Source organism: Rissa tridactyla, chromosome 13 (genome assembly GCF_028500815.1).
Source record: "Rissa tridactyla isolate bRisTri1 chromosome 13, bRisTri1.patW.cur.20221130, whole genome shotgun sequence".
NCBI classification, from domain to species: domain Eukaryota; kingdom Metazoa; phylum Chordata; class Aves; order Charadriiformes; family Laridae; genus Rissa; species Rissa tridactyla.
Window position 1 is genome coordinate 13954999 of NC_071478.1, and position 12924 is coordinate 13967922.

The 12924-nt window shown below is 44.3% G+C and overlaps 1 long non-coding RNA gene across 2 annotated transcripts; it reads right to left on the reverse strand.

Annotated features, from left to right (window-relative positions):
• Window positions 1-1215: 1215 nt before the first annotated feature.
• Window positions 1216-12670, reverse strand: LOC128917122 (uncharacterized). 2 transcript variants are annotated; one of them, XR_008469173.1, is made up of 6 exons: window positions 12318-12670; window positions 8726-8889; window positions 8055-8187; window positions 2678-3012; window positions 1970-2018; window positions 1216-1267 (listed from the first exon to the last, which is right to left on the reverse strand). It is a non-coding gene; the product is annotated as an uncharacterized LOC128917122 (long non-coding RNA). The 2 variants fall into 2 exon arrangements; XR_008469172.1 differs by lacking the exon at window positions 1216-1267 and having other exon boundaries at window positions 1759-2018.
• Window positions 12671-12924: the final 254 nt, after the last annotated feature.

A 12924-nucleotide genomic window follows, 5' to 3' on the forward strand; every position in this document is an offset into this window, starting at 1 on the left:
GCACGAGTATTGCCCCTCCTTGTCTACCCCTCTGCGTCTCAGTTTCCTCTGGGTATATTACCCCACCTCCTGCCTGCGTGGTCTGGGGAAAGAAGGTGAAAGACCCATCTCTGAGGGTGAGTTTGTACGGTGTGAGACTTTGCTCTCAGTCTTGGTTCTTTAAGTAGAGGGGAACCTTCCTTGACGTGAGGATTCACATGTGAAGCTTGGCTGTACGGGTGTTAGCGTGGATGGTCACAGGGCACCCCTTCCAGCCTGAGGCGTTTACAAATCTTACCACTGTTAAACCCAGATGAAAATGGCAAAGCACAGGGAGGTGAAAAATGCCAAGCTACGCAGGGAGAACCTGAGGTAAACTTTTCCACGAAACCCTTACTTTAAAGGGAATCTCTCTTTCATCCTTGCCTTCAGGAGATAAACACTTCATTTTGCAATGTATTATTAACTGGATAAGCCCTGTGCTTTGGTGGAGTACTGTACTCTGCCTTTCAGAGACAGCGTGAACCTTAAATCTTCATGTAAAGCCATGTAAGCACGATTTGTCTATTTAACAATGCAAGGATGGGCAGGAGTCGACCTTAAAGTTCCGACCTCAGGTGACTTCTCCCACGTCACTCAAGTTAAAGACAAACGGAGACACAATAACCGAGAATTCCGATTCCCAGATAACCACTAGTTCATGCTGCTTCTCATCAGAGCAATGTCACCATGAGACTTTTATTCAATTGAGAAAGCAGAAGTGACAGCAGCTCTTTGTTGTGATTGGCCCCTAAGCTTACCTTGTCACACTGTAATTAGTTAGCTGGATTCATTTTTTGTAATTGTGGTATTGCATTCGCAAGTGCGGTTGGATGGCTAATTCAACGCTAAGTCTCAAAAGCAGATAACACTACAATGTTCCAACCCTTAAGAACGAGAGGTTTCTCTTAACTGGGTGGTTCGCCCATTTTGCTTGCTTTCCATTAACAAAAGTCTTTATTTTTGCCTTGAAGACTCAAAGGTCTTGGAGCTTTTGTTGTAAGCACAAGATTTAAGGACAGTACCTGTCCCAAAGAGCTGACTACCCAGAACAGGCAACAGGTAAGAACAAAAATCTATAGTAACATTAGCTCTTCCTCCTTATAAATTGGGAAATGAACGACGAGGAGATGAAATGACTTGCCTGGTATCATTTCAGCTGAATCAGAACTGCCAGCGTTAGGTAATGACTTAACCAGAAGATCACCCTTCCTCCTGAACAGTAGCTGGAGGTCTAAACGCAAGTAGCCTGGCAAAGGAAGGATTATATGGCTCACATAGCTGAAGATTTCTGGATAACCCGAGGCTTTGCCACAAACTACCTCCCCTCTACGCCTTGGCACAGGATCTTTGTCAAAGCAGCTGAAGATAAATGCTCAAGTCTGGTATTGTTCCCAGTGGCCCATCTGCAAGCTTCGGCACTAACTTCCTGGTAGGCGCCTCCCTTTCAAACTGGAATACAATTTACAAAGCCTTTAATTTTAAACTTTCTCATCACCGACTTAATAAAACTAAATGACAGGTAATGGTCCCAGAAGCCAGGAACTATTAGATCTTTCTCAACACTAATAAGGGCTGATCAGACGCCTGTGCACTCCTTTTCCAGCTCATGAAAGCCCAGCTCCCCAAGGACTTTGCAACCGGGGGGAGAAAAAGGAAACCAACCCTCTCGCAGGCAAGAGAAGAGCGGAGAGAAAAGAAAAAGAGAAAAAAAAAAAAAAAAAAAGAAGGAAAAAACCATGTCAATGTGAACACTTAAAACTGAAAATGGGTAGCAGGATCACTGTGGATAATGCCTGCTCTCTTCTTGGAGTTCATTTGGGGCCCACGTGCTCGCTCCATTTCCCCACCAGGGCACTGGGGGCTCTCCGAGGCGCTACAGGCATCGTGGCTACACAGAGGCATGTAGCAAACCGGCTCTGATTTCTGCCCAAAGGCATCAGTGTCATACCGGTCGGGATGTCAGCTTGGGAGAATGTCAAGGCAGCAGTCACGGTGTGCTGTCACAAAGAGAAATAGATATCATTTCAAACACACAGCTCTGGAGAGAGGAGGGAGAGGCAGAAAAGAGAACCCCATAATGCACTTTTTTTTGGGGGGGGAAGAGGGACAAGGAGGCTTAACTCTGCTTTGGCCATACTAGAGGAGGCAGAAGTGGAGGATGTTCCATGTCTTTACAGCCAATGTGTCACAAAGCTGGGAGGGGCAGATGGGTACTCCAGAATGGACCTGATTCTCACCTCTTTTACACGCTTTTGGTTAGAAAAAAGGTATCTGGAGTCAGCCTCCTAAGACTATTTCCTGATTTAAGGAGTTCCTTGGCCAGCATAAAGCTTTAGTCTTCGTCTCTAGCTCAAAGAAGAACGATAGTGGTGTGGTCACAACAAACACGGCTCTAGTGGTTTTCTGTCCTCCTCAACTTACAGCTCCACACTTCAGTGATGAAGGAGGTTTAAAACCCAATCTCATTCCTACCCCAACTGTCTCACTAAAAAACAGGCCTTAGAGTCTTCACATCGTAGATCTACGGCAGTCCTGGCTTACATCCATTGCATTACATCCTTCTCCAGAGAAGGGTGGCTGTTACACTCTTATCTCCCCCCATTTCAGAAAACCAGCAAGGTTACTTAGGTATTTGGAGACACTCTACCTCACCTACCTCGTATCCAGGTCACAGTCAGGACTGGAAAACACAGCATCAGACTCCCCTTCTCCACTACAAGCCCATACTGGGACAGCTCTTTCCTCTCTCCTTCTCTTTTCTTTGTTTTTCTTTTTCCAATATTACATGCCTTTTGCTTTCGTTTCACCGCTGTTCAGGATGGTATTAGATGTGCTGCTACTTCTCTTTCCCAGACCACTCTTCTTTCATGCTGATTTTCTATCCTTCATTGGTTGCTAGGGCATTTGCCACCCAGTGCACCCAGTTGGAGGGGAAAAACTTCTTTGTTGGAGGGGAAAAAGAGAGTCTTCACCTCAGTCCCTTTCCTACGGCTAGGAGGAGAATGGAAAAGAGCAAATTATCCATTGTAGCAGCAAGGAGTGAAGGCTATTATTCCCATTTAGATCAGCACCCCTCAGACCAGGTGATATCACTACCCAACAAGGAAAACAAGGTCCACAAGAATACAGGAGACAGCTGGGAACAGTCCCCGGAAGGAACTTCAGGCCAATCCTTTAGGCTAGGACAAAAGGAGAAATGAACACAGGAGGTATGTGGGGTTTAATGCAAATCAGAGCTAAGGATTAAATCTGATGGATGCTGCCATCTATTCTCTTTAGGTTTTGGGGTCTCAGGTGGTAGTAAACCCTGACCACTAGTGGCAGCTGCCATTCCTACTGGTTTGAACAGGTAAAATTTCATGAGATACCTGCCAAGAGCTCTGCCCACAACTAACAGCGACGGTGTCACAATAGTCCCAGTATCTTCATCTGGGTTTAGGTAACTGTATTTTCAAAGCAAGAAACACTTTTCAAACATGCCATCCAAATGCCAAAAAAGCCATCCAAGAGCATATGTATTTTAACAAAAGGAAAGAGGATGGAGTTAATTTTTGAGAGAAACACGACATTTCCAAGAACTGATTATTCTTCATTCCCCATAAATCATTCGCCTTCTGCCCACGTGCACAAAGGGAACAGGACCAGGGAGTCTCAGGCTTCACCTTTGAAGGCATCCTAGTGGAAGGCTTGGAGACGACACAGCAGGCTTATCTCATTACCCCACCACTGATGTCTGTGCAGCGTTTTTGATATACAAAGTCTGTATCACAGAAAGCCCTGGAGCCTGTTGCAATATAATTAATGTGATAGGAAATCTTGTACTGGAGCACAGCCAGGATTTTCATCACACTCAAACCTCACTCAGTAACCACTGGACTTTCCATTCCTCCCTCAGCCACCCACCTTATTTGTCTTTGCTTCCCAATTCCTCTGAAGCACCTTTTAAACCCTATTGACATGATTGTTAGCTATAGTAGCACGCAGGATCTATGAAGGACTCTGTCTGGAGTGAATTCCTTGCCTGCTGGCTCGTTTCTAGCCTAAATCAAGGCTCTCTTATCCTTGCATGTGACACTAGCTCATATAGCCTTGAAACCTCTCACTTCCCTATTCCCTTTGGACATTTTTATACTTAAAGTGGTTCCTCCTTCCTCACCCCTGTCCTTTTCCTCCCAAGTTTGGCTTTCCACATAAAATTCTTTCAGCTTTTCTGAACAGGGAGAAATCTCCCCAGGCCCTGCATTATTCTGGTTACCCTATACTTTGCCCCGTACTCTGGATCTCTCTCTGATAATAAGGTGCGTACACTGTATATTACAGCTGTAGAAAGAAGGGGGATTTATACATATGGCCTCTTCGAGGTGTAATACACAGCCCTGGATCCTCTCCCAACATCTGCTCTTAGTCTGGACAAAGGGAATGAAAGACGTTACAAGGTTTGTAGCTTGTGTAAGAAAGATCTCATGAAGAATTGCAATAGCATACTCCTAACCCATGGGAAATGGGTACGGACAGCCTCTTGGAACGAGGTGTAGCCTTGACAGGGATGCTTCATCTTGCAACACCAGCTTTTTCACTGCACTCTTTATTAGTAAATAGCAAATAGCATTTGTATTGCTTCTTACAACGCTGCAGTGTTGGACAGATGAAAATATCTGTAGCCGTAACAGACAGGATTAGTGAAGAGGCTTGACACATCCATACCAGAAATGGAGAGCAGAGAGAAGAAGAGAAGCTGGTGTCTTCGTGTCTGGGCTTACACATTTGTTTATCTGAATGCTTTCTTATTCCTTTGCAAAAACATGAACTACTACTTTTGCTCTATTTCTACCTTCTGGTCCCCAATGGGTCACACCACGCCGTCACCCCAAGCAGGGTACTAGCTCACTTCATCCAAAATCTGCGTCCACATGGAGATGTAAGCAACCCTGTGCTGGTAGTTTTGGTCTAACCTGGCTCTAAAGTAATCCAACCCTTTTTCACCAATTATACTTCCCTGTCCCCAGATTTAAAGGATTTCTATTCCTGAGAACACAAACATAACTGTGCGTTGTCTCTCTCCATGTATGGCCCGTTACTTAGATAAACTCAAAGGACTGTTGGGTGTTATACCCCTGGCTTGGGCATGATCACATCTTATGCTAGAAAAAAGCACATGGTAAACTCCTGAAGTTTGTCGGTCAACTTACTTTTCACAGGATAGGATGACAATAGAAGGTTCACTGTAAGGCCACAAGATTCACAACATCCAGACCCCCCAAAAAGCCTTAGATGCTCAGTTCCCATGGGAATCCTGAAAATCAGCCCTAACACATCTCAGGAGGGGCGCCCAATAGCCAGGGTTACTCTAAAGCTGTAACTGAAAGTTTGGATAACTGTCTTAATTCTGCTGGAGCTGTATCTGTCTTTGGCATCCCTGGATATGCCCTCTTTGTCCAGCCCATTGTTTTGTCCTCATGGGATTTCGATGCTTCAGACACTCGCCCAGGATTTCAGCTTGTTGGAGCAGTATCTGTGGTTGGACCTGCATGAAGAGTCTGAGCAAAAAACTCACAAATAGTAAATCTGAGATGTCTGAGGTCCACCGAAGTTCCTGGCTGAGAAAACACAAGTCCTCATGCTGCAACACGACTGTGCAGGAGCAAAAACAAGGACAGCAGGACTTCCTTCATAAATACTACTGAACTTTAAAACAACCATTTCTTGGCCAACCTTCAGGCTACGTATTTCATCTGTCATAGAAAATAATGGCCAAAAAGGGTATTTCTGTCTTGAACAGAGAAGAGCTGAGTTGGTGTCTTGATTCTGCCACCACCCCTTTTTTAGATTCAGGGCAAACTGTTGAATTTCCAGGCCTCAGCTCCCCATCTCCAAAAGGGACACAGCAGCTACAAGTCCCTCTCTCTCCTCTCACCATTCACTTTCTTGTTTATTCAAGCATTTCACAGAACGAACTAGCCAAGACCTAGTGCAACGACTTCATCTGGGGTCTTAGAGGAGTGGCAAATAACAAACAGTAAGGGAGGAGCTGTTTGTCCTAACAAATTGAGAACAAAAGATGAAATGTTGTAATTTGGATAAATATAGAACAATACTCACTCACCCCCGTGCTGTGGCCCATTTAACTTTCGGAGAGCTGTGCAGCACATGCACGATGCAGCTGGATTCTAGGTTGTGAATCACAGCCCTGAGAAGAGTTTTGCAGCGAATATCAGCAGCAGAATCTCAGTGGTTGTTACAAGCTGTGATCTCTTAGACTATTATTTTATTAAGGAAAAGCACATTTCTCAGAAATCCCCTTCCTTTTCCCCTCCTGCGACTTTCCTTCTTGAGTTCCCAGGCCTATTTAATAAGGCGTAGCTTTCAAAGGAGCAGAAGCATGACCAGATGGTCTAGCAAAACAGAGCCTGTAAAAAAAGAAAACTTGGGATGCATATGTGTCCCCTCCAAACAAGTCTAAATGTGGATTTTGAGGTGCACCATTTAAGGACAGGCCTGGACTGCTTTTTGATATCTACCCGGTCACATATATGACAGACACTTATCCTTTTCATTGCTTGTTGTCTTTTCAAACCACACAACAGTGTCATTGTTCAGATGGCAACTTCACAGCAAAAGGCGATCGTCACATCCCTCAGCTGGAATTGGCTGCAGTTCAGATTTCAAAGCCCAGAGCAAGGTTTTTTCACTGAAGCTTTTCTTCTGGGAGCATGCTGACAAGCTGAATGCCTTACCCTCAAATGTGCCAGGCCGTAATAAAATCACCAGTCACCCAGGATCTTCTCCAGAGCAGACAAAGGTACTGCAAGGGCAGGGAAAACAGATGCCCTGCAAATACCAGAAATCATGTGGTGTTTACTAGGACTCTCAGCCTTGTTCCTGCCACTCCGCTGGACCAGCTCCAGGCGTTCAGGGTTCACACTGGACTGACTCCAGATTAAATGACAATGTAATAATTTATGCGCGTCTCCATGCTTTGGTTTTAAAACCTACAATTAAAAGGATACAGGGACACAGTAATTTCCCTGCTGAATCAGACCTGTGGGCCCGTTAGCGCGGGATCCTATTCATTATGCTGGTGAGTGGAAAGTTGACAACATAGTTCTCTCTGCTCTGGTATTTGGGAAATTGTTGCTTTAAGGAGGATGACAAAGAGAGAAACAGGGACCTCCTGCAATACTACTTCCAGAATATTTGTAAACCGTGCACAGCTCAGCCTGTGTAACAGCACTGTGGGGATGAGGAAAAGAATGGAAGTTCCATTTCGTACATAATTTCGTACTTTCATTAATTACCTATGTTTTGCTTTGGAAAAGAACCCCCAAAATCTCAATATTCCCTCCACAATTTCATTTTGGACCCACTGAAACACGTTGGAAATGTCTTATACGCAACTAAACGCTACTAGAAAAAGAAGCAAAAAGTCATTTGGAAAGAAAAAGAACACCTAAATAAAACCTACGGCTTCAGCTCGGTCAGGCTCTTCTCTCTATTATTCTTATTCCTCTGAAGACAAAAAAAGAGCCAAATCATTGTGATTTCCTCAACCATTTAAGTATTGCCAAAATGACATTTTCCAATGAGAACCAGACTATCAAAGTACTTTTGACCAATTCGATGTACAACAGTTCCTAGAGAGTATCTATGTGAGCTATGATAATTAGGACAAGATTTTTAAAAAAATTATGTTGCTGTGAGGGAATTCAATGCTTGGACATGGAATATAAAGCCATGTGATTCCTACCACTCTGTTTCCACCTTCAGCTTTCAAGATGTTGGCTAAGGACAGCTACTATTTTATCGTCAGCCAAGAGACTGAGCTTCTTACAGAGGAAACATATGTATCAGACAGCATCTGCAATGAAACTTTATTCTCATTCTGTCTTGTTTAGCTGTTTTCTCTTAAAAACTCATTAGACTGAAAATAAATATATCCTTAGTTCATCATCACAAAGATGACAAAACATAATGGATATTTATCTTGTCTAGACGCCATTTAAACTTCTATAAATGTGACCAGAAAATATTCTTACCAGCTCAGGAGCATCCTTTTTTGGGAAGGTTTTCAGCGCTAGCAGCTTTTGCTTACATGAAAAATACTGGGCAGAAGCACTTTCTCAAGGCATCGTGATAAGGCAGCTGCCAGTGCCAACCAGTCCGAGGAATCTGAGAAGGGAACAAACAAACGGCTGAGTGTTTGTGCTAGACGGTGAGCCCGGCGACAGTCTGAAAAGCAGTGCTGTGCAGCTGCCCTGCCTTTAGCAGGAGCTTCTCCACAAAACGCTTCTTCCACAGCTATTTCCTACCAGTGGCGAGCTATCCCTGGCACTGAATTGCTTCCTCCTCCTGTCCCTGCACTGCCTCAGCTTCTTGGCCAGAAAGCAGAGGTGTGAGGCTATCTTCTGTCTCTCTTCACCCTTTTCCCACCCAGAAGCACTTTATGAGCATTCCCACCTGCTCCTCCACACTCAGATCCAAGGTTGAGATAATACGTGTAGGAGTACACTTGTTATTCCAACTCCCCAGCATAGGTGCTTTGCTTGACTCCGGCTGGTTGGTCCTGGAGCCCAGGGGATATTAACACATAGAATTCCCACCTCCCCCAGTAGGTTCATTTTTAAAGTTTCCTAATCTTTTCAAACCTCTTCAAACATTCAGTTTTGGTCTCGTTTATAATTTGGCTGAGATACTGCCAGCTGTTTACCTGAATCAACTCAGCCGGTCCGTTCCCATGCATTGCCTCGGCACAGCGAGTCCGCCCGAATGACGCGTTCCTCTGCCGGCTGGATTTCCAGCTTTCATACATGAAGGTCCTTACCTCCACATTTCAAAAGAGCCTCCTCCCATTTGACAACTTGGTGTCTCCCCCTGGATGATATGAAAAATCTTATTCTCAACAGTTCTTAAGCCTTTTGATCTTCATAAAAGCTGGGTCACAGAAGATCTTATACCGTATGTCTTGAAGAATGCCATAAACCCTGAGCCGTTGCCACATCGAGCCTCAGGACCTCTAATCTCCCACTATTTATGAGCTCACATTTTCTTTGAAGGGGCACAATCTACTTTAAAAATCTTCTATTAAAATCACAAATGTCATTACCCATGCCGGCGATTTAAGTTAGTAAAACAGGAATAAAATCCATAATCTACTGATTTTTCTCCCACCAGTCCAACTTTTATGTCATTTGCCTTTACGTCCTCTCCAGTAACAAAAGCAGACGAGGGAATTTCCAGCCAGTTTCGTCCTCTGGGCAGTGCTGCACATGCCAGTACCACAAACATTATATTGCAAACATTGCGGGGGAGTAGTTTAATCTAAATAAAGATAGTGCCTAATCCGGTGTCTTTAAAATAAACACATGAATCCGTTTCTTATAGCAACATTTTGTAAGGCTGTTAAAAATGCAGGACATAAGCTCACCGATGATTTAAGAAACTTATATTAAGAAAATTCTTACATTTAAGAAACTCGTAAGATCAAAAGCAGAATGAGAAGGATTTATTTCTACACGCTATTACTGCATCTTCTTTTATCTGTCTATGTGTCAGTATTTCTGAAGGTGCTTTTCATCACCCTGGTATCTTAGGGCCCGATCTCCATCCATAGCGCTGAACACCCTTGAGGTGCCGAGGACCCTCACAACTTCACTGGGGACATTTGGAGCCGACAAGATCTCACCAGCCTTGAACCGATTTCATCCTTGCCGGGTCTGGCCGCAGCGTCATTGCACGCTGCCAGTAGCTATCGCCAAACATACCTTTCTGCATTTTCTAAAGTAAGTCAAGACACAGAGAAAGAGGTAACATATCCTGAACTCAAACATTCCTGAGCTGAAGAGTTCGCACGGCACGCTGTAGGAATGTGCCACAGATATAAAATCAGGCTTTCGAGATCTCAAACAAGAAACGGGTCTGTCACCAAGGTAGTATTTCCACTAACTCTAGAAGAACTAAAAAATAGGCTCTTTTTCTTTCCCAGCTTTGTTATCAGTATATTCCAGCATAGATAGGATAAAGACAAAAATTGCTAGCCCTATTTTGAGATGTGGGAAAGCAAGCAAATACCCCTCCTTTTCTGGACCTGCAAGAAGTGCAGATACTTGAGCCTTGCTCTTGTCTGTTAGAAGAGGAAGATCAAGCTACGCTTCCCTTCCCTCCCCGGTGAGAAAAATCATGGCGTTTTCACTATTTAAGTCAAGGACAACATGTCTTCCTTCTACAAACTATGTCATGGAGTGAGCTTCCTCCTTCCCACTCTATCAATACTTGTGCAGAGACGGAAGAGTTGATTCAGTTTATGGTGATGCTTCACATTTCATGGAGTATTGCCCATCCCTCGTCCACCAAAATGACAATAAGCAAGTACGTCCCAAATCACGGGGGGAAAAGATGATGAATATAAACGGAATCTATTGGAATTATTTTGCATTACGGATCAAGGCAGAAATGTTTCCAGTATCATTAAATTTCTCATTTGTCCAGTACATTTGTCCAGATCGTAAGAATCACATCAGGGAAAACACCACCAACAACAAAATCAACACAAAGTCAAATAGGAAGAGAGGAAACAAAGACTGGTAAAATTAACACTACCTAAGAATTAACAGTACCCAACACGTCAAGTTTGACATCTTCCTTTTCTTCTCCTTTGAATGGTAGGTTGAGGCAAGTAATGAACCTTTATACACAGTGCAAAGACAGACAGGGAAGGGAAATAAAAAAAAAAAAAAATCAAAGGAAAGAAAAAAATCACAGGGCCTATGATAGAAAAAAAAAAAACACAAAAAGGGTATTCCCCCCCTCCCCAAGTTGTCAGAGACATGAAGGCACCTGGTACAACCTTCATCAATAAAGGCTCAGATCCGTATCATTAGGAGACAGCTCCTCAGGTTTGAGGCCTAATTTATGATTTTCAGATTGCCAGCTGTGACATAATTCACTGGCCAGCAAGACCGAGGTCAATATACGTTTAAGTAAAAAGGTTTTTCGTAAGCCTGTGGGGTCAGTCAGGAAAAGCTGTCATTATTGGATGGGAGGGAAGACGGGGAGAACGGATGGGCTTGGCAGGGGGAGGAGAAGTGACCAAGCAGTCAATTCCCGTTAAGTAACTAAGACCATTTTATTGCTAAACAGCAGTCTAGCAACAAAGCACATCCTGGAGTATCTGAGCCAAAGGATTTACCCCTTCGGAAATAAATATTGTACCAAATCTCCTGTCCCTTCTTCCCCATTGTCCTCTAAGCAACCTCCACCCAAATTCAGCTAGGATCCAGATTCAAACCCTTTTTTCAGAGAGGGAAGATACACAACCAAAAAGAGTATTAAACCACCTGAACAGAGTTCAGCTCAAGCAATCTAAGGGCCCTGTGTACAAAAAAAGTACGACACAGGCCCTGCCCGTGCCCCGCACCATAGCTTCAGCAACCCTGTCCAACGTGAAAGGTAAGGCCTTCCAGAAACTTAAGTTGCCAGTTTTATTTATACCTCCCTTGTGGCTGCTATGATGCCATTTAGCATAAGGCAAAAAGCTTCTACTTAGCAACCATCTATGTACTTGTATTTAAGCTGTAAGATTCCTTGTGGATTGTTCTAGGGGAAAAAAATCATGGCATCTAAACCAACTGACGTAGCCTAGGTTGCGTCCACTCTTTGACAGATAACGCTCTCTGCTCTAGAGAGGGTTAATGAAATGTTCCCCAGCCAAGTCTGAAACCTGCAATGCACGGACCTGACCCAAGCCAGGCCTATATGTAAGAGAAGAAAACCGGTCTCTGTGATTGGTTCCTACGTTCTTGGAAATCCATGGCTCTAGCAGCTCATGTTCAAGTTGCCAAGACCGGATCTCAGTTATGAAAGCCAGACTAAGGAGACTGAACTGGAGTCCCTTCTCTCCTGTCTGCAGCACCCCAAAGAAGCTGAATCCTTTGCTTAACCTGAAAAACTTCAACAGAAATAGGGCATGGAATACAGAGGAAAAAGTGCCCTGTTTGAGGAGACAAGGAGAGTAGGAAACGCTGACCTACCTGAGTAGGTAGTTTCAATACCTTTTACTACTTGTATGAAAATACAGAATGGCAAGAAGAATCGAGAAACAAAGATAAACCAAGCCCAAAGGGTTCATGGCATGACTACAAACAGAGAAAGTAAGCACAGAAATCCACCTTCTTGCAGGCTGCCTACAGATAGGACTGGCCGCTGGAATACAGGCTCTTGGTGGGATCTAGCTGGCTGCCTGCACAAAAAAGCCTGGGAAGCTGCTCTCCAGCCAAGCAGGCTTGGAAAGCAGTGTTACTCACCAAGATTGCACCAGGGCTGCTCCAGAGAGCATGGATGTGGCCACGCAGTCCAGCTTGGTTTGGCACAAGAAGATGGCTGCATAAACAGTGGTCAGAATGAGATCCAAACCCAAGACCATCGCTGCCACGAATGAAGATGGCATGACACAGAAGAGACAACTCTCTGAGGCAGGGCCTAACACATCTAAGTTTGCTTTCTAGGTGCAGGCCACGACTGCTGACGGGGCTGGTACGTTCTAAGAAGGCACTGAAGAGGAAGCCCAGGCTTCACCTGTGAGCAGCAACGTGTCTTATGACTTTTCAACTCTAATGCGAGACCTCACTCTGACTGGTTACTGCTTACAGTGTTTCAAATTCACTTTCCCTGCGGCAAACTCCCCTACGCTGGCATTCATTTCTTTTCCTTCTTTGGCTGCTTGAATCCGTCTCTTTACAATACAGAACAGACCTTTTTTCCCATACTTGGAGGGTTCTCTGCTGTGTGTAGGACTTCGGGATGCCAAGAACCTCCTCCAGAAAACCCCTGGCCGCCCACATTCTCGGAGGCTTCTGTAGCTGTTTCCTGGGGCACTTCCGTTTCTGTTCCAGGTAGCTGGGTGATTTCTGG